This window comes from Rousettus aegyptiacus, unplaced genomic scaffold (genome assembly GCF_014176215.1).
Source record: "Rousettus aegyptiacus isolate mRouAeg1 unplaced genomic scaffold, mRouAeg1.p scaffold_m13_p_7, whole genome shotgun sequence".
Classification (NCBI taxonomy): Eukaryota; Metazoa; Chordata; class Mammalia; order Chiroptera; family Pteropodidae; genus Rousettus; species Rousettus aegyptiacus.
Genome location: NW_023416310.1, coordinates 80289833 through 80309244, shown reverse-complemented (window position 1 = coordinate 80309244; position 19412 = coordinate 80289833). Strand labels below are relative to the sequence as shown.

Here is a 19412-nt window from a genome sequence, read left to right as displayed (position 1 = left end):
TTATCTCCACATAATTTTGCTTTGTACAAAGACAAACGTCCTAAGAAATTGAGAAATGCTACTTATCAGGATATAGTATTTAATTTACTAAAAAAAAAAAAAAAAAAAACAAGAAAACAGCAATAACAAAAAGCATTGTCTAGTAAACAAGAAGTACATACTTCCCTATTCACAAGCCTCGTATCTGCCCCACTTACTCCATCAGAAAGTTTTGAAAAGTCATAAAACATTAACGCAATTGCTTAAACTTAGCATCAGAGCCTTCTCCTTTTTCTTCTGGTAAGATATATCAGCGTCCTTCTTATAAGAAGATACAGAGAGTGAAACTCATTGGTTCCAGAAAGGGCATATTTTGATTAATCTGAACAGGTAACAGGGAGACTCGCTAATATTCACTCCACCTTTTACATGGCTTTAAAGTAGTTATTCCCGTTGTGTGGTTCAGCAGTGTTAGCATCACCTGGGAGCTTGTTAAAATGCAAATTCTTAGATACTACCACAGACTTGTTGAATTAGAAATTCCAGGTGTGGGGCCCACCACTCAGGTCTAACAAGCCCTGCCCCCTCGTCCTCCGTGATGCTGCAGCTGCCTCAGGTTTGAGAATCACTACTTTAAAGCAATGATGTGGAGAGTAGAACCAAACTAAACTGTGCTGCGAAACCTGATTCAGAATCACAAGCTTCAGTATCACAAGCTAGGCTGAGGATCATCCTGTGGAGCTTCTTCAGAGTTTGAGACAAGGTAAAACTCTTCTCTCATTTTGAAAGTTTATAACATGATGAAAATGCTATGGATCTGTTTAGAGTGAGGGGTCAGGGTGAGGGAGAGGGTTATTTCAGAAATAAAAATAATACATGCGAAAGAATTTGTACAGTGTTGCTCAGTAGCAGGCTGTTATTAATGGTTGCTATTATTAAGCCAATAATATTATTAAACAAGAAAATGAATTGTTATTAGGAACAGTCATTAAACTTCGAAGTTAGAATCAAGTTCTCTGGTTCTAGCTCTCCTTCACACACTCATGTTCAAATATTGGTCATTAAAATTATGTTTAAAACACAGAAATAGAAGATGGTACTTCTCCATTCAGACAAACCAAGAGGCCTACAGGTGACCGATTTTTTTCAAGGTGAATTTTGCCATGTTAGTCTTACCTTACAGCGCTTAGCGCACACTATTTAAAAAAATGCATTTGAAGCAATTAAAATATCAGTAAGACAAAGTCCACAAAATGACTATGACAAAAGAGTTAAAGTGTGTGTGGTTTTGTATCTCAGAGGAGGCCAAAATGAAAACCCGAACAGAAAACTAAATCAGTAAAGCAGAGAAAAGTGTTTATATAGTTTAAGCTTCTAGAAGAAAACTGACTCCTAAAGTTTTATTTATTCATTTATTTGTTAAGAACACATATTTATGTTTTAAGGATATCATAACTCCAAAAATGTATTTTTAAATAACTTTCCATGCCCCAGTGACCCCTGTTTACTTAAGATTGGTACACATTCTCTTAGATAATCTGTTTGACTTTGCTGAAAAAATATCCCATTTTCCTCTTGAATTTGTTTAAGTAACACTGCTGGTTGTTAAAGCCTCTCTCTAACTCCCTGGACAGTGCGTGGTAATGTGGAGCTGGAGTTTTCCAAAGGAGCTGTCGTGAGCTGTTGACACAATGACTTAGTGCCACCTGAATGCTGCCCGCGGAGCTGCCTCAGCTCGCGGCTGTTCCGTGCCGGCCCGTTGAGGATGCAGGTGCATCGTAAGCACCCCCATCAGCCATTAAGGTCACTTTTATTAGTGGCTTCTTCTTACAAAACTGGACTCTAGGGGAGCACGATTCAGTTGAGGCAAAACCCTGACAGCTCAGAAGAGTCACAGTGTTAGGGACCAGCCACATCTTGTTATGGTAAAGAAAGCAAGAAAAGTGACATCGTTCTGCTTTTGCTTTTACAGACTTACACTCCTTATTATGCAAAAGATCGAAAAACAATGGTTTCCCACCGTACGTTTTCATTTCCCCCCTCTGGTTGTAATGAGTTTTACTGTAAATCATCACTGTATCTCTTCCAAGTGAACTAAGATTAATTCCTTTGGAAATATCACATTTGGTTTGCTGTAAAAAAAAAAAAAAAAAAAAAAGTCCACCGAGAAGATATAACTCTAAAATGATTAATAGACTAGAAATACATTGATAATGAAAGATAAACATCTTTAAATTCAACTTATGAGCACTCTTATTTGTGCCCATTCCATGTGGGCACAAACTCTTTTACTCTAGACAACCTCCTAAGATGTAAAACAAAACAGGGCCTTCTACTGTTTGACCGGGATTACTTTTTAACTTGTATACTCAACTCGTGTGTTCCATTTTAGTTAGTGGGGTAATGATGCCACATGTTCAACTATTTTAATCCCACTGAAATTTTAGTTGCCTAATTGCTCTTGGAGCATACTTGAAACCACTGGAAAAGCACACCAGTTTTTTTGCTTTTGTTTTTTAATTTTCTCTACCATGCATTAATTGTCACATGAATAACAGTAATCCTTGTACCTTAATAAATATTAGAAAATAATACATTGTACTTGAGTTAAGCAATCCATGACTAAAGGAATTATGACATACTGATACTATATTTGAGGAAGAAAGAAAAAAATGAAAAATTACCCTTCCTAGAACAACTCACTTTTATAAAGTTGATGGAAAAACAGAGTTCAAAGAGCATGTAGTGCATGTATCTGCATATTTGATTTGACATAAATAGATAATTGAGCTGCTACATTTAGCCAATATCATTGAAGAAATTGATTATTGATAAGTTATTAATATTTTCATTCATAGAAGAAGAACCCTCTGGTGAGTTAGAGAAAATATTTTTTCTTGCTCGTTTTGTATAATATATCACTATCTGCAGATGTAGTTTCCAAGTCCTGTCAGTATTTTACTAATGGCACCTCAAAGTATATTTTATTTTTTCTTATCTCCCACTCTGAATGGCCTCCTGCATGGGATATTCTGATAACTTCTTAGTCTTTCTAACTTGACAATGGTTCCAGATGAGATTATTTAAAACAAATTTTTTACTATGTCACTTACTTGCTCAAAAGTCTTCTCTGGTTTCTTGATACAATAAAAATAATACAACATTTCAATAGCCTGCAATTTAGAGCCCTCTAGGACCTGGTCTTGAAATGACTATGAACTTCACTTCAAATGCTGCTCTTTATGCCCTTACAACCAAAATTGCACTATAGCAGAAATCTCCACTTAACTCATTTACCTGATTCGACCGTTTTCTTCAGTCTCCTCTCTAAAATATACAGCTGATATTCATCCTGTGTTCCTCACACACAAATAGTAGGCTGGCTGCTATTTGCCCTTTCATTTAATCAACTAATTGAGCAACGTAATTGCTGTGAGGTAGTTGCGCTCAAACCTAGTTATACCGGTGACTAGTACTGCAATTGCAAAAATTATTACATAATAACCAACTGGTAAATATAAGCTGAAAATAGCTTTTTTCCCCCTATGAGAAGTAAGTTATATACTTTGGAAATAATTGACATATTCCTGTCTCCAAAAATATTACTGTCAAATCGGTTTTGGCAAGATTACTCTAAAATATTGGGAGAAAAATCATAGGAACCTGGAAAGATTTTGCATTTATATTTCTAGTCAAATATCTTTAAGTTTCACTTGTGACCTTTTAAAGAAATTTAAAATGTAATTCTAAGGTCACACAACTTGGGCGTGATTCATGCATGAAAAGTGACATATTTACAGGAAGACAAAGTATAATAGTAGAATAATGGTTATAGTTATTGGAGAAGGCAATTATGGACCATGCAGGCATCTATATTTAGTGAAAGAAACAGAAAAAGCAAAATATTGTGTAGAGGAGATTGTACCAAATCTAGAATTAAAAAGAACCAAATCTTTTGCTTATTCTTATTATGAACATTTTCTAACGTTTCTGGTATGCATGGTTATTTTTTATTAGAGTATAATTGACATTCAGAAAAATGCACATCATAAGCTTGATGAATTTTCAAAAACTGTACATATGTGTATAATCAGAAAGAACATTACTAGCACCCCAGCAGGTCTCCTTATGCTTTTTTTATGCTTTTTTTTCAGCCACTCGCACCACAGTCTGCAAGGGTGAGCATAATTTAGGTTTGCTTTTCCTCTCTCTCTCTCTCTCTCTCTCTCTCACACACACACACACACTCATTTTTGTGTTTGGCTTCTTTCTCGTAATATTATGGTTATGAAATCTGCACTTTATCTAACTGTAGAGCATGCAGTATCATTACAGCAAACCAGTCTTTGCATCTGCCCAGAGCGGATATTGGGTGAATTTAGTGAGATTACAAAAAAGCTTTTTCTTGAGCTTTCTTATATACACCAATTTTGCATTTTAACACTCACTTCCTTCTACCTGGACTGATTTAGATCTTTTTTTAACCACCAATGTCAAATTGCAATTTCTATAAGATTAGCTGCATGCTCCCTGTATAAATATAAAATGAGCATGTGCCAAAGCTTTATTTGACTTAATGATGGAACCGACAAGATGGTGGAGCGAATTCCAAGAGCATTTGAGAAACCAAGCATAGGGATTGAAGGGGAGTTGTTAGAATAAGATTACTAGGTGTGATGCACAAGTGGTAACTGTCCTACAGGGTAAAAATCTCCAAGCTAAGAAGCAACTTCTGAGTCCAGTCCCTAAATAATTGTCAGTACTATGTTGAACAATGTTAAATCTGACTAGAAAATTAAATAGTACGTCATTGTTGGGTGGGTCTCTTGGACATTTTCTCAGGACAACTGATGGGACACATAGATGTCATTTTGCCTTATTTCCTATTCATTTATCAAGGTGAATTAACATCTCACCTCTACTCTCATGTGTTTATGGTTACACAGCTAGAAGTCACCTCTCTGGCCAAAGAGAGCTTAGAAATGCTATGTTAAGTCATGCTAAATCATAGCTTTTCAGGGTTGCCAGTTTTCTCTCTGACTGAGACCCTCTGTGTTGTGTTTCTTACCATTGCCCGTCCAGTGCTTACTACTCACTGAATTCATTGAACTTAGTTATTCTCTCCCTGTGTTTACAAAGACATTTTCTTCTGCAAAGCTTTGTTAAACATGAATCTTTTCTCTCTGCCTCTTTTCTAGAACAACCTCAATAAATCATATCACTTAAAAGAAATTTCTATGAGGTATCAATAAGTCAAGTTTTATCAGACTTTATTTTTCTCGTTTTCTCCTAAGTAACAAAAGTTTTTGCTGAGATTGTTTTCAATCGATTATGTATACTATTGCTCAGATGACCTTTTTTTTTTTACTTTTTATACATCTAATTAGAGTTGACAATACAATATAAGAGGTGAGATGATGTGTAAAATTTAATCTTTCTCTTAGAACTGTCAACTGAAGTTTTAAGGGTAATTGACAAAAATCCTAAAATCTTTTTTTTATGGAAATCCAGGGAAACAATATTTGGTGAGAGCACCCTTTAGCTGCATACAGCTATTTGAAGAAAATTAATTAAAATTTAAAATTTGGTTCACCAATCACACTAGCCACATTTCAAATGCTCAATAGCCCCATATGGCCACCATACTGAACAATGAAAATGTAGAACATTCTGTCAGAGTGCTACCCCAAACCGTGGGGCAGCCATTCAATGCAAACAAGCAAACTAGTGACCTCTGTTATGTTTTCAGGTAAAGTGATTCTTGCTTTCTACACAATTTTACTTACCTGAGTTCACTAGGGATTGGTGCTCTCAAACAGGTTTAAAAATGAGTTGGAGAAGACAGAGCCCAGTGGCATCTTAAATGTGCAGATGAAACTAAGCCCTTTGGGGAGTGGAAATGCCAAATTGAAAAATGCCTCAAGGCTTTATGAGCAAGTAGATATGCATCAGACGAGCTTCTCTCTAAGCAAGTATAATGTGATAAAGTTAGGTGAAAATGATTCCATCCTTACAGGATAATAGATCCTGTTTTCCTGGTTAACAAGTGATAGAACAATGCCGGGTTCACTTCGTGGTATTCTCCAAGATAACAAAATTTTGTTGTTGCTTGAAATAGTAAAAATAAATGTGAATAAATGATAAAAATATATCCTTCATGCACACAATGTTTAATGCTATGTATCTTTGAAAGAAAAAAAAAACTTTAGAGAAATATTTTAACTCCTTTTTAATAGAATACTTATCATTTCCCAAGTAGAAATGAAGGAAATGGAAATCCTCGTAGAAGAGTCAACATAGGTAAAAACAGAGAAGCATAAAGAAGTGAAGTATTGTTTGAGAGAAAATTTTTTCTAGTTGAAACAAAAGTGCAGCATGTGATAATTTAATTTTAGAAATAAGTACCAAGCCTTATCAAAAAAAGTCATGAATAATATGCTTATCTAAAAAGTGAAGAAGAATAACTATTAAAAGGAATTATTTAAACAGTAGAATAAGTAATCTAATGGGTATTATAGAAAGATAACTCTAGAAGTAATACAGATTAGTTCTCAGTAAGAGTGTTTTGCCTCCAGAGGACAATCGACAAAGTTTCAAAAGAGTTTTGGTTGTCATGCTAGGTTGGGAGATGGTTATGTCATTTTACAAGTAGAGAGTAAGGGTGCTTCTAAATATCTTAAAATGTACAGGACAGTCCCTGCCACAAAGAAATACTTAAATGTTGATAGTGTCAAGCCTGGGAAATCCTGATATACATGATGGAGAGTAACTTTAAAAAATAAAATTGTTTAAGATGCTGATACAATAGTTCATTTAAGAAATGATAGGAAAGTAAGTTATACTAATATACTTATTATTCTTAATTTTGGAAAGGCAGAGTATTGATAGGATGACTCAAAAGTTAATCAAATGTTCAAAATAAAACTAAAAGCAACCTGTTGCCTTTTTAATGTTTTGTATAATTTATAAAATGATTTACTCACAAATGTAATATAAATTGAAAATAAAATTCAAGAATGATATATGCTGCATTGCAAGTAAAATTAATAGAAAAAGATCAATACTGGGATATCTGTATTTTTTTATTTTTAATTGTAAGAAAAAAGGAGAAAAATCTCAGTTTTCTAGAGAGTATGAAATTACCTAAGCAGTGCAGCATCAGAATTTTCCTCTAAAATATTAAATTTTATTAGAATTTGAAGGGGAATGGTGTTCCACATGTTATGCCAAAACAAAGTATCTTTTATTGGTAAATATGATAGAAATACTTTCAAATTTTATAAGGCTCAAAATAGATATGGTTATACCATACTCTAATTGAAAAGATTATTTAAAGGTGATAAACATAGTGAATCCTAAAACTTTAAGGACTTAACATACAAAGGATGTGTGGCTCTTTTGATATTTGGTGAACTTAGAAATTAAACTGATCTTAAAATTTTAACCATATAAAATGTAAATCCAGTACATGGCTTGATGCTGCTATTCTTAATTCATCTCTATGCCCTTGGTTCCTTTACTATCCAGGGACCAACATATCCTGCACTTTATATAGAATTCTTTTTTGTTTTGATCATTTAAAATGACTCGGTTCTTATTCTGCTGGAGCGCTTGCTAAAATTGACTAGTTGGGACACTAATTGTAATTACTGCTGTGTTTACCTTACAAAGTTTTATTCTATTTTGTTTCTATACTCTTGTTCTCATGAATGAAGATTCCCATAAAGAAATACGGTAGGAATTGTAAGTGTGCTTAAGCAATGGGTCTGTATGTTTTAGGGGGAGGGGAAATAATTGGGTAGTCTGAACATCTGGATTTTATTATAATAATGAAAAGTGAATAAAAAAATTATCACCCTTCAAGTTCTACTTTATTTAATAACTCCTTTTCCTTATCTGGAAGTAGAAAATTTTTGTTCTTGGGAAAGACTCAAGAGGTTTCATGAAAATAATGATAATGAATAAAAATGTTTAAATATGATGTGGAAGAGAGAGTGAGGTGTTTAAAACATATGTGAAAATGCCGTGGGTATTCGTTATATATTTAAAACTAGTATTATTTCTTATCGATTTTGAATACATCATGGATTTTAGCAGAAAATTTTAACTTATATTTTCTGGAACTTTAGTTGTTTTACATTGAAAAAATGATTGAAATCATTTTGATTAAAAATGATTGAAATAGTACATAAGAATTCCAAATAATAACGTGGAAAGCAAATTAGGCCACATTTCTATGCATTGTGTCAAGAAGACAGAAACTACTCTAGGTTTTACAGTCAAATATATCTAGATATTCTGAGGAAACTTTATTAGTGTTTGCTTATTTTAATGGCTCAAAGAAGTGTTTAGAATACTTGCCCTCAATTTTTCCAGGCTAATATGACTCTAGCTGTTTACAGAGTAGTATATCCTGGTCTGAAGTAGACCCAAAACCTTTTGAAAAACTTTGTATTGAAGTACAGGATGTGCACATATCTTAGAAGTGAACCTGAGCGAATTATACCAACTGAATATTATGTCACTAGCACCCAGATGAAGAAAAAGTCCATCCTCAATCTCCAATAGGCCCTCCCTGCTTCCCTAAAGGTAGTCTATTACCCTGACTTCTTAGAGCATAGAATACTTCTGTTTCTCTTTATTTTATATAAAGGGGTAATGCAGCATGTGTACTTGGATATCTGATTTCTTCAGCTCAACATTGTTTGTATGATTCATTCACGTTCATGTAGCTGTTGTCATTATCTTGCTGTAAAGTATCGCATTATGTAACATACCTCAGTTGACCCTTCTATTGCAAATGAAGCTATGAGTAATATTTAGGTTTCTGCTCTTACAAATAGTATGCTATGAACATTCTATCAAGTGTCAAAATACATAAATATTTTGTGAGTGTCTACTTAGGAAATTATTTAGTGGTATTTCGTTATGCTTATAATTTGCATTTCTCTGATGTCTTGATATATATTTATTGACCGTTTGTATACCCTCGAAGAGAAATTTTAATGCAAAGGAGCATTCACAAAGTGACAAATTTGCAAAACTAGATGTTGCTTCTGCCTCTGTCCCCAAGACCACTCATAGCTCAGCCGCAGCACCGCTTCTGAAATAGGGCTGCCTCCACCATCTCTGTTGGTGCCTGGAAAAGCTGGAGTTTTCACTTTCCTAATAGTTACCTTCCTGACACTTTGACAGTTGAAAACAGAATGACTTTCGTCTCACTGCTGCCTTCTAAATTCCTACCAGTGCCTCCTATTCATAGAATCAATCAGGAAACCAGGAAAGAGAATCTAGAAGTTTCATTTTCAGGCTTTCCGCAGAACTACCCTCCCTCCCAGGAGAGAGAATTTGGAAGGTTGGAAAGCAAGCTGTATATGAACTGCCTATATTGGCCAATAGCCTTTGACCTTAGCCCTCCAAATGTCAAGGAGCAAGGAGGTTCATAATGGCTATAGCTATACGAACCTGCATATGAATACGTATCAGAATTTTTAGGCAACTAGTGAATCGGTAGTTTTTATGTGTGTAAGCACATTACAGAGTGCTCTAGATAAATAGAAAACAAAGTGCTTATGATTTTTATAACCTCTTAATAAATGAAGAAAATATATATGCAACATCAGTGAATAATACGGAATATCAGGAGGCTGACTTCTGATAATAGATTGGTATTCAATGAGTTGTCTGAGAGCCAGAAGGAAGAAATGAAGCTAGAGCAGTTCGGCATGCAGTGGGGTTGAGCTTTATCTCACAGGGTAAATGATGATTGAAGAGGTGAAGGGGAGAAGAAAAAGCCCTCTGGGTAACAGGAACAGTACGAGTGGAATAAAGAACACAGGATTGAGCGGTAGCATCTTCCTCAATTAAGATTTTATTTTACCTTTACTTGAAATGTGCTTTGAAAAAATATACCAGAATCAATAAACTAAACTTTATTTTTTATTTTCAATTACAGTTAGCATTCATTATTATTTTTTATATATTTCAGGTGTATACATAGTGATTAGACATTTAATAAACCAAAATTTTATGACAAGATTACTGTCAGCCTGGAAATCTGGAAACCACACAGCAGTAGGAGTAAGGAAACAGATGTTTGGTTTGGAGAGGAGAAACCTAAAAGCGTACTACATTTAGAAAGACTCACCTATAAATTCAATGAAAAAGAAATTTTTAAATTGTTGCTATCTAATAGTGAAACACACTGCTCTATATAGATACAATATCTCCAGCTCTGAGTTATAGCAGAAGTTAAGTGATCAAGTTTACAGGAGACAAGATTCCTACAATTGGAATAAAGATGATCATGAAGTCCTTTTAATCTGAAAAAAAAATGGGAAGGGTAGTAGATAGGATGGTATTTAATAAGAATCCTTAAAGACACTTTGATGACTGATATAATTAGTTTTTCTTACATACCTACTCTGTGCCAAATACTATCTAGAAAACTAGTAAAGAAAATAAGTCATTGTTCACCGAAATAAGTAACTCTAGTTTTAAAAGATATTCTGTGATATCCTTCATTAAATAAATTTGCTTAACTTCTGAATCATCCAGTAATTTTCAAATTATTTCAAAAAATAATCTTTTTAAAGTATCGTGTCAACATCTCGGTACAGGTAACTCAGGCTTTCTTTGGATACTTTTTAGTTGTAATCATGACTACTGCCTGTGGGAACCTATGGTCTCGTGAGGAAAATAGGTACAATGCCAATGTCAAGGGCAGTGAGTGTGCTAGGTGGTGGATGCATATTCCATGGAAACACATAGAAGGGAATGTAACAGTATCGATAAAAAGGGAGGAGCAGGAAGGAAATCCTGGAGAAGGCAGTTTGAGGACCTACAAGGAAATCATTATGATACATTCATGCACAACATGGCCCATATTTAAAGACAAGCTTAATAGAAACTTGATATTTAAAGTATATTAATACAGATTTGTTTTGCATCTCAGATTTTCTTGCAGGGTCACTAGAAAGGTTACAGAAGCACAGAATTATACAATTTAAATGTGGGAAAGAAGCATTGGTATAGTTTAGTCAGGAACCTCTCCTAGAATAGTCTAACGAAGCTATTCTCTGTTTAAACATTTTTTAGTTGCTGGAAATGCTCTATCTTATGATGCATTTTCTGCCTTTATAATAAGATGAAATCAACCTTTCTGTAACTTTCACCTGCCCCAGGTATGCTTCCTTGAGTTGCACAGAAAGAACTCCGGGCTTTATTAGCTTGGGAGTACCAGAGTCATTTTCTGTTGTTGATGGAATTTAAAATCAGATCTACTTAATGGAGTTTTCAGTTGCTCTCCCCATTCATTTTAATACCAGACACTCCACCACTTTTAACATGGGAAATATATCTGTATCTCTTAAAGTTTTCTTAAGAATAGAATATAAATATTGAGTTTTATATAACCTTTTATTTATCAAGGGAGAGTTTGGGGATTTTGTTTCGGCATCTTTTTTGTAAAAATGTTAGATCTTAGGAACATTTTCATAATTCAGCAGGGTCTGCAATGTTAATGGACTCGAGCAGCAGGATCCTTGGACCACAAACTATAATTACTCCTCAGTGTGCTTGCAATTTCAATTCCAGAGCCTAACACTGACTGTAATTCATTTGTTTTTTCTTCTCTTATTGAAAGTGATTCACAGCAGCCTTCTGATTTTGGAAATCTATTGCTTTAGCTCAGTTCTAAGTTGGTAGTCCAAATTTCAAGTATGATAGTGAAAAAAATGGTAGGGATTGAAAGCAGTAATGGTGGAGAAACATTTTTCTGAGCAAAGGATTCTTCTCAAAGCATTTAAATCTCTCAGGGACAAATTAAAGTTTTCTTTCTTCTGTTTCATCTCAGGCTTCCAGTGTTCAGAATACTAAAGTGTAAGGAAAATATGTTCTTCTCTTGATTGAAATTAAATAATTGCAAATTACTCAATAACTTAAAATTCCACCTTTAGCATGAGATACCTGAAATGCAACTTGGTACTGTGTGTGTGTGTGTGTGTGCGTGCGTGCGTGCGCGTGCGTGCACGCGCACATGTGTGTAATTGGCATCTCAAAATTCACATGTATAAAACTTTAGTGAAAATTACTGTGGATTAGCTTTGAACAGAATTAGAATTTTAGATATGCTATGGTTTATTTGAAGTGAATTTAATGATTTTGTAAAACGAGGAAACTAAGGCCAATAAAAGTTAAATGATTAGTATTAAAATTAGAAGTGAAAAATCTCTGAGGATTATCACCTTGTATGATCAGTTTAGTATTTTACCTGGTCAATAGTGTCACAAAAATGTAAAAGTATTTTGAGTATTTAAATAGTGACAGTAGTCTTATTTGAATAAGTATGTTCAAGTTAAACAATAAATACATCTACATTTAAAAGTGAAACATAAATATCATATGATGAATGCTCTTTTTTCTATGTTTCATGGTCTGTTTTTTTCCTCCAACAGGGAAATCAACTTTTGGGATCTTATCTTATGAAGAACTTCTTATGGTAAGAACAATTAATTAATATAAAATTTATTTAAAAAATGATCATGACAAGTGTACTGCATGGCATTATCTGTGTTTTCAAATAGACTATCCAATATAAAAAACTGAAGAAAAGTAGATTGCTCTTATTATTATTGTGGCTGGTGTATCTCTGAAATTGATGATATATTTAAGAAACATGTTTCCTCCTCATGTTCTCTTCCTTTGAATTTTTGTATGTTCAGCATTAACCTTGGGTTTATTTTGCACTCATATATATCGAGTAAATGCCAGCTTTACATTCATAAATCAACGTGTAAAGAATTGGAGCTATAATATTTTCCTTAAGAACCAAGGATGCCCTTCCGATTTGCTGGGGCCTGACACACCAAAGTCTCAAGGACTTTTTATAGCCTCTTGCAGTAATCTCCATGTCTCTCATGAGGTACATTTGCAAGTCTGGTGCTTGGCCCTGCTATTCTAACCTTGAACTGTAATAAACAAACAACATTTTGCCAAATAACCATATGGGAAGGAGACTGTTGCTAAATAACCGAAAAGTATAATTAAACGCGTGACTAGACAGATTTGCATGTGCGCATGTATTTATATATACTCACACACATATAGGCGTGTATGTATATATGAGTAAAACTGTACAATACTGCTCTGTCGTAGAAAACTTGTATTATTAAAGGCCAAGATTAGGAGACTAAAAGAAAAACTGTGTTTCCTCAGTACTTATAAGAATTAATAAAGTTGTGAGAGTCTTATTTATATCCTACTAAGGCAAATTGGGACTAGACCTTAGTATATACATAGTAACTGTAATAAAGAATGGGTAAATATTTCTCTACCAAAATTTAAAATTCAGACAAAATTCAGAAATTGCCTTACTGTTTTTGTTTTTTGTTTTTTTTACTTTTTAGAATCAAGAGAGACAAAAATACTGATTTATTCATGCATTTAAAAATATTTGTTACTTTCTTTGTGAAGGCTCTGATCTAGGTGGCGGGAAGTCAAAGTGAGCAAAATCTTTGCAAATAAAGCTCATATTCTAGCAAGGGTAGACAATGTCCATGCAAATAAGTGAATAAGAAATTTTTAAATTCTTGGCTGTGAAAAAGGTAAAATTGGTGGGGGGATAGAATGTTTAGAGAGAGTGATGATGGCTACGTTGGGTAGAGTGGTCAGCGGAATTTCTCAGAGCAGGTAACATGTAAGCAGCAGCATGGATGCTGAGCTGGAGCCAGAGATGCAAAAACAGAAATAGAACCTCTCAGGTAGAGGGAATGCCAAATGCGAAGACCTTAAGATAGGAAATACCAGGGCACTTTGTTCGAAAGAGCTGTAGATTTACCTTTCTGTCTTAGAAATCAATTGTCTGGAGTATTAACTTTCTGGAGCCAGAGGCCTGATAGGGAGCACTAGTCAGATGCCATCCTGGCACCTTGGTATCATTTACCAAGGGCCAATGTGAACAGTTCATGGCAGAGAAGACATGGCATATACCACAGAATGATGCATGAGTCAGCAACTGGAAGAACAGGAAACTGGAAGTGCCAGTGGACATGTAAACTAAGTAAGAAACAAGAAAAATTTGATGCAGTTGAGGGAACTGTCAGCATTTCACTTTGAACAGTTCAAGGAATAGCAGAGGGGCGAGGGTGGCTGAAGGAGTAAGGGCAAAGGGGGGAATTTTGGGGGTGCGGGGAGAGATGTCTGCTACAGGAGTAGACAAGTGGAGGCTTTAGGATTTTATGGGTTTTTTAAATCTGTTTTTGTCAGTAAATCGTGATATCTGAAAATGTGGGTTCTGAAGCCAGGACTCCTAAGACTAAAAATTAGTACAACCACCCATCAGTCTAACCTGGAGCAAATGACTCTCATTTTCGAGCCTCACTTTCTGGTCTGCACAATGGCACTGATATTCGAATGTACCTCTTTGGGTTCTGGAGTACTAATTGAGTCAGTTTGAACGAAATGGGGGGAAACAGTGGAGAGTTTTTAAAATGTTACTTAAATTTTACTGGTATCATTTTGGTTGTTGTGTTGCAAATACAATGAGTGAGAGCAGAGGTCCAAGTAGGGAAACCAATCAGGAGGCAATCGAAATAATCCAGTTTGGAGTAGGACCAGTCGCAGTGGGAAAGGCGAAAAGTGGTCAGGATCTAGATAATTTGAAAGAAATAATAATTTTTAAAAAAATTACCTATATTCTGGCCCAAGTCAAATTTAATCACTTAGAGATTACTTTGGAAGAGATGGCAGTTATTATCTTAGACTCTCCCACATTGACTAGGAACCTTGTTAGGTGGATCTTAAAAGATCTTCCATCTTTGCATTAGGCAAATAGGTGGTTATGCTCAGAAGCCATCCCTTTTGTATTTAATTTCTCAATTGACTTGATTAAGTGCAACAGTTTTTCACTCAGATTCCTCTCACCAGGAGATTTTTCACAACTCTCCTCTTTATCCTTTTTTCTTTCTTGCTTGTCTGGCAATATCATAATCCTATCTTTTACAACATCAGAAACTGATAACAGCATGAACACACTCAGAGGATTCTTGCTCTCATTAAGCTTTAAATTTTGTTTATTGACTTTAATTAAATTTAAGAGGCTTTTTTCAGTAATAGGAAAGAAATGTGTTTGTATGTTGGATTGATAGCATTTGTATTAGACGATACTATGATATTTTGGATGAAAGGATAAGCTTTTCCCTTATCCTAGACTCACAGATGTAAAGTTTTCCATCTCTGAATTTTTTGCTTTTAAAGAGGATGGACATTATACCATATGAACTACCATAAAAAATTGCATTGCTTCCTTGACACAGCCTGAGAAGCCAATGACTCTTAGGCAAAATTTTATAAATAATATTTCAGCTGATTTGCTTAGTGCAAATTACATTATAGAGTGCCTATGCTTTTGAAACACAATGGGGATAATTTAATTTAATAAACAAGTATTTATTGGGTACCTGCAATGTGCTATATCTAAACAATGAGCAGTATTGTTGGCTTGAGCCTGTGTTGTAGTAGCAGAGATAAACAATAAACAGATAAACTGATTTTGATAAATAACACATTTTTAAATAGTCACATGAACCATGAAAAAGATTACAGGGTGAAGTTACTAGTGGGATGGAGGTGAGAAGGTGGTCACAGAAGATTTCTCTGCACAGCTGATAATTAAGCCAAAAAAGTTATTAATAATATTTAGTCTCTCTAGTTTTCTAAACTTTGATTAAACCTGCATTTTAAGTTAAAGAAATAAGTAGGCATTTGGGATTGAAGCTAATGGGAATAAATAAAGCTTTCTTTCAAATTACAAATCATTTCCTTAATTTTTCATAAAAGAACCTGAATCAAATATATTTACTTATTATTTGAGGTCCTTGAAACAATGAGAGCTTTGCCATAAAGGGAGAACATGAAGTAGACAAAAATGCACAAAACCTGAGATTTGCTTCATGGTAGGTGACATTCTGTATATTCTAGAGCTGTAATATCCAACGTCATGGACACTAGTTACATATATACCACACACTGAGATATGCTGTTAGTGTAAAATAGACAATCTATTCTGATAGATTATTATTATTATTATTTTATCAATTATCTGTTATAATGTTTTGGATATATTAGGTTAAATTACACAGAGGGTCCTTGTATTACATATCATTCAACATAATTTTGTTATAACAATGAGAAAAAAAACATTCCTGGCTCAGACCACTATGTGGAGTTTGTACATTTTCTCCATGTCTACATGTTTGGTTTTTTTTTTCCCCCTGGGGACTCTGGTTTCCTCTCATATCCCAAAAATCTGCACAGTAGGTTGACTGACATGTCCAACTTGTCCTAGTATAAGTGACTGTGAGTGAGTGCACTCTACAGGGAATGGTGTCCTGTCCAGGGTGGGTTCCTCCCTTTTGCCCTGAGCTCCTGGGACAGCCTCTAGCCACCTGTGCTCTTAGATGGAATAAGAGGGTTGGAAGATCATTATCTTACTTAGTTTTATTACTATTTCTTTATGTATCGCTCATATTTATTTCAATGTTTTGGGGTCTTTATTTAGAAGTTTAGCGATGTTTTTGTTACCAGAAATATGCCAGAAGATCTTAACTCTTAGTCATATCAATTTGTCTTGTGGTAAAATTGGTTTCATTAGGCATCATTTTGCTTAAAGTTACAGTTTCTAAGAAACTATCAATTATGTTGAGAGAGGACTTAGTGTATTTTAAAATAAATTTTTCTAATTTCTTTTGACATTTTGAAATGTGTCTATTAGAAAATTTAAAATTCTATATGCAGGTCTTTTTTGTGGTTCACATTGTATTTCCATTGTTCACTACTGCTCTATAGAATTGCTAGTGTCTCCTTAAGCATATTGCACAGAATTTGTATCCTAATCATTTAAATGATTTAAATCCTCATAAAAGATGGCATGTTTTCAAATTAGATGACAAAATCTAAATGGAATTTATTCAAGACAAAATAATACTGAGATTATATTAAAACAACTATTAATGTTTGGAAATGACATGCTAACACAAAATCGTTTTTGAAATCAAGTAATTTTTGCATTCTGTTAGGAAGGGAGAGTATTCTGATTTGTTGGGAGACTTAGAATGTCACCTAGAATATCTAATACATTGACTCAGTTAATGAATAATTTTTCATTCTTCAATACCATGTAGAACCTTCACTACAACTTACCCATCTTTTTTAGGAACCTCCTTTGGGCAAAAATGTTTTACCTTTCATAAATGAAATTTTTCTAACCAGAAATCACAGTGATATTTAACTCTGACCAAAATCTCTTTGCACATAGACCTTGGCCTAAATGTTTTAACCAGCCATACAAACTGTCAGAAAAATATTCTCTCTAGTTTGAAACAGTTCTGGTGAGAAAGAGGTTATCGTCTCTTGTTTTCATTTGTCGGTTTGCTTACTTGCCTTTTTTTAAAGAGCCAATTCCCCATGCTTGTGAAGCCTATATTAAAGACAGAAATACTTAGAAATAAAATATTAAACATGTGACAGAGATATCAGTTCACAATTATCAGTGTAGTCTAAGTAGAAAAGACAAGTCCAGTTTTAATTAAAGTCCTTAAGCACATAAAGTTCCAAGACTTTTTGGCTTGTTAGAGCACTATAATACCTTCTCTGGTAAGTATTTTTTAGAATTTCCAAATGTTAGCATCCTTCCAGCCTAAATGGACTTCTCTTAACCATAAGTAATTCTTTGTTTGAGGATGGGCTCTTGCATTGAAGATTTCTCTTGAAGGGTTATCTGTTTTTTTAACTCCATACCTGTATGAATCTCTTTTCTGTGCTGATAAAACGTATTTATAAGTTTTGCATAGCGATTACTATTACTGTATAACAATTACTCCAATACTCAGTGTCTTAGAACAGTAGTTTTGCTATGCTTACTGATTCTGTGGGTTAAAAATATAGGAAGGTCACAGCACAAATTTTCTCTGTTTAATGATGTTGGTGGCTTCAGCTGGAGAGACTTGACATTTGCGAGGGAGAGACCACTCTCACCTGGAGGTGTCTTCATTCACTAATATGGTGGTTCATTTTGGCTGTCAGCGTTGACCTTACCTGGACTCTCAAATGGCGGATCTACATGTGGTGTCTTCATGTGTCTTGGGCTTCCTCATAGCATGGCTTCCTCAGAATGGTTGGATCTTTACATGGAAATTCAGAGTACTCAAAGTGAGTGTTCCAGTGAGGAAGAGAAGCTACGTTGGTTTTTGTGACCAAGGCTCAAAAATCATACAGTGTCTCTTTCTTCCCATTCTATTAGCTACAAGCAAATCACAAACCAACCCAGATTCAAGGGAAGAAGGGAACATAAATTCTACCTCTTGATGAAAGGAATGTCAAAGCACTTGTAGACATGTTTCAAAAGTATCACACGGTGGGAGACAAATCTCTTTACAGAATGAGTGCTGAAAGGAAATTATAGAATCGAAAAAGTAGAAACTAATGGAACAGTTTTCTGGTAGTCTAATATAGATAATTAGGTGATTTTCATTAGTGAATATCAGGTGTGGTAGGAGAAAAGTGTTTTGATCATTTAGAAAATTAGTAAATACCTAATTTTCTTAAAACTTGAAAAGAGAATTTAGAATTTAAGCTTTCAGCATCAAATCTTTTTTGCTTTCACTGTAACAGCTTTACTTCAAGTTTTATTTTTTTTATTAAGCCTGAAAATAAATGCATCGGTATTACTTTTTTTGTTTGTTTTTAGTAACTAACCCAGATACATTGTTTTTATGGTGGAAAAAAATAGGGAAAAAATAAAATAGGATGAAAGTAAAATAAGATGCTATGGCAGAACTGTAGAGGAGGTATGATTTTGCCTTAGATTAGAGCATCAGGGGAAATCTCAATGGGATTACAATATTTAAACCGAAACCTATATAACAACACAGCTGTTGTTTTGTTAAAAGTCTGGAGGTTAATGGTGACGGTAATGATTAATGTATTAACTGGGCTAAGGGATGCCTAGTATACTTGGTAAAACATTATTTCTGGGTGTGTCTGTGAGGGCATTTCTGGGAGAGACTGCATTTAATTCAGTAGATTTAAGAAGTCCCCTCGTACCATGTAAAGAGGTCTCATCCAATCTACTAAAGGCCTGAATGAAAGAAAAAGACAAAGCAGGGGTGAATTCACTCTTTTGGAGCTGGGATGGCCATCTTTTCCTGTTCTCAGACGTTGTATCTCTTGGTTTGGGGTCTTTGGATATGGACTGAATGACATCACTGGCTTTCCTGGTTCTCCAGTTTGTAGAGGGCAGATGATGAGAATTCCAGCCTTCCAGATCCACACAAGCCAGTTCCTATAGTAAATGTCCTCATCTATCTATGTATCCTATTGATTTTCTTTATCCGAAGAACATCAGCTAATATAGCGACCATTCCAAGTAGAGCAGC

At 34.5% G+C, this 19412-nt stretch overlaps 1 protein-coding gene across 1 annotated transcript in view; it reads left to right on the top strand.

Annotated features, from left to right (window-relative positions):
* Window positions 1-711: 711 nt before the first annotated feature.
* The window catches only part of TENM2 (teneurin transmembrane protein 2), a 2693686-nt gene continuing 2674985 nt past the window's right edge, over window positions 712-19412 (top strand). The window contains exons 1-2 of the mRNA XM_036224946.1: window positions 712-742; window positions 12435-12478. The gene's annotated coding sequence lies outside the window, so the exon portion shown is untranslated. The remainder of the gene's footprint in view (window positions 743-12434; window positions 12479-19412) is intronic.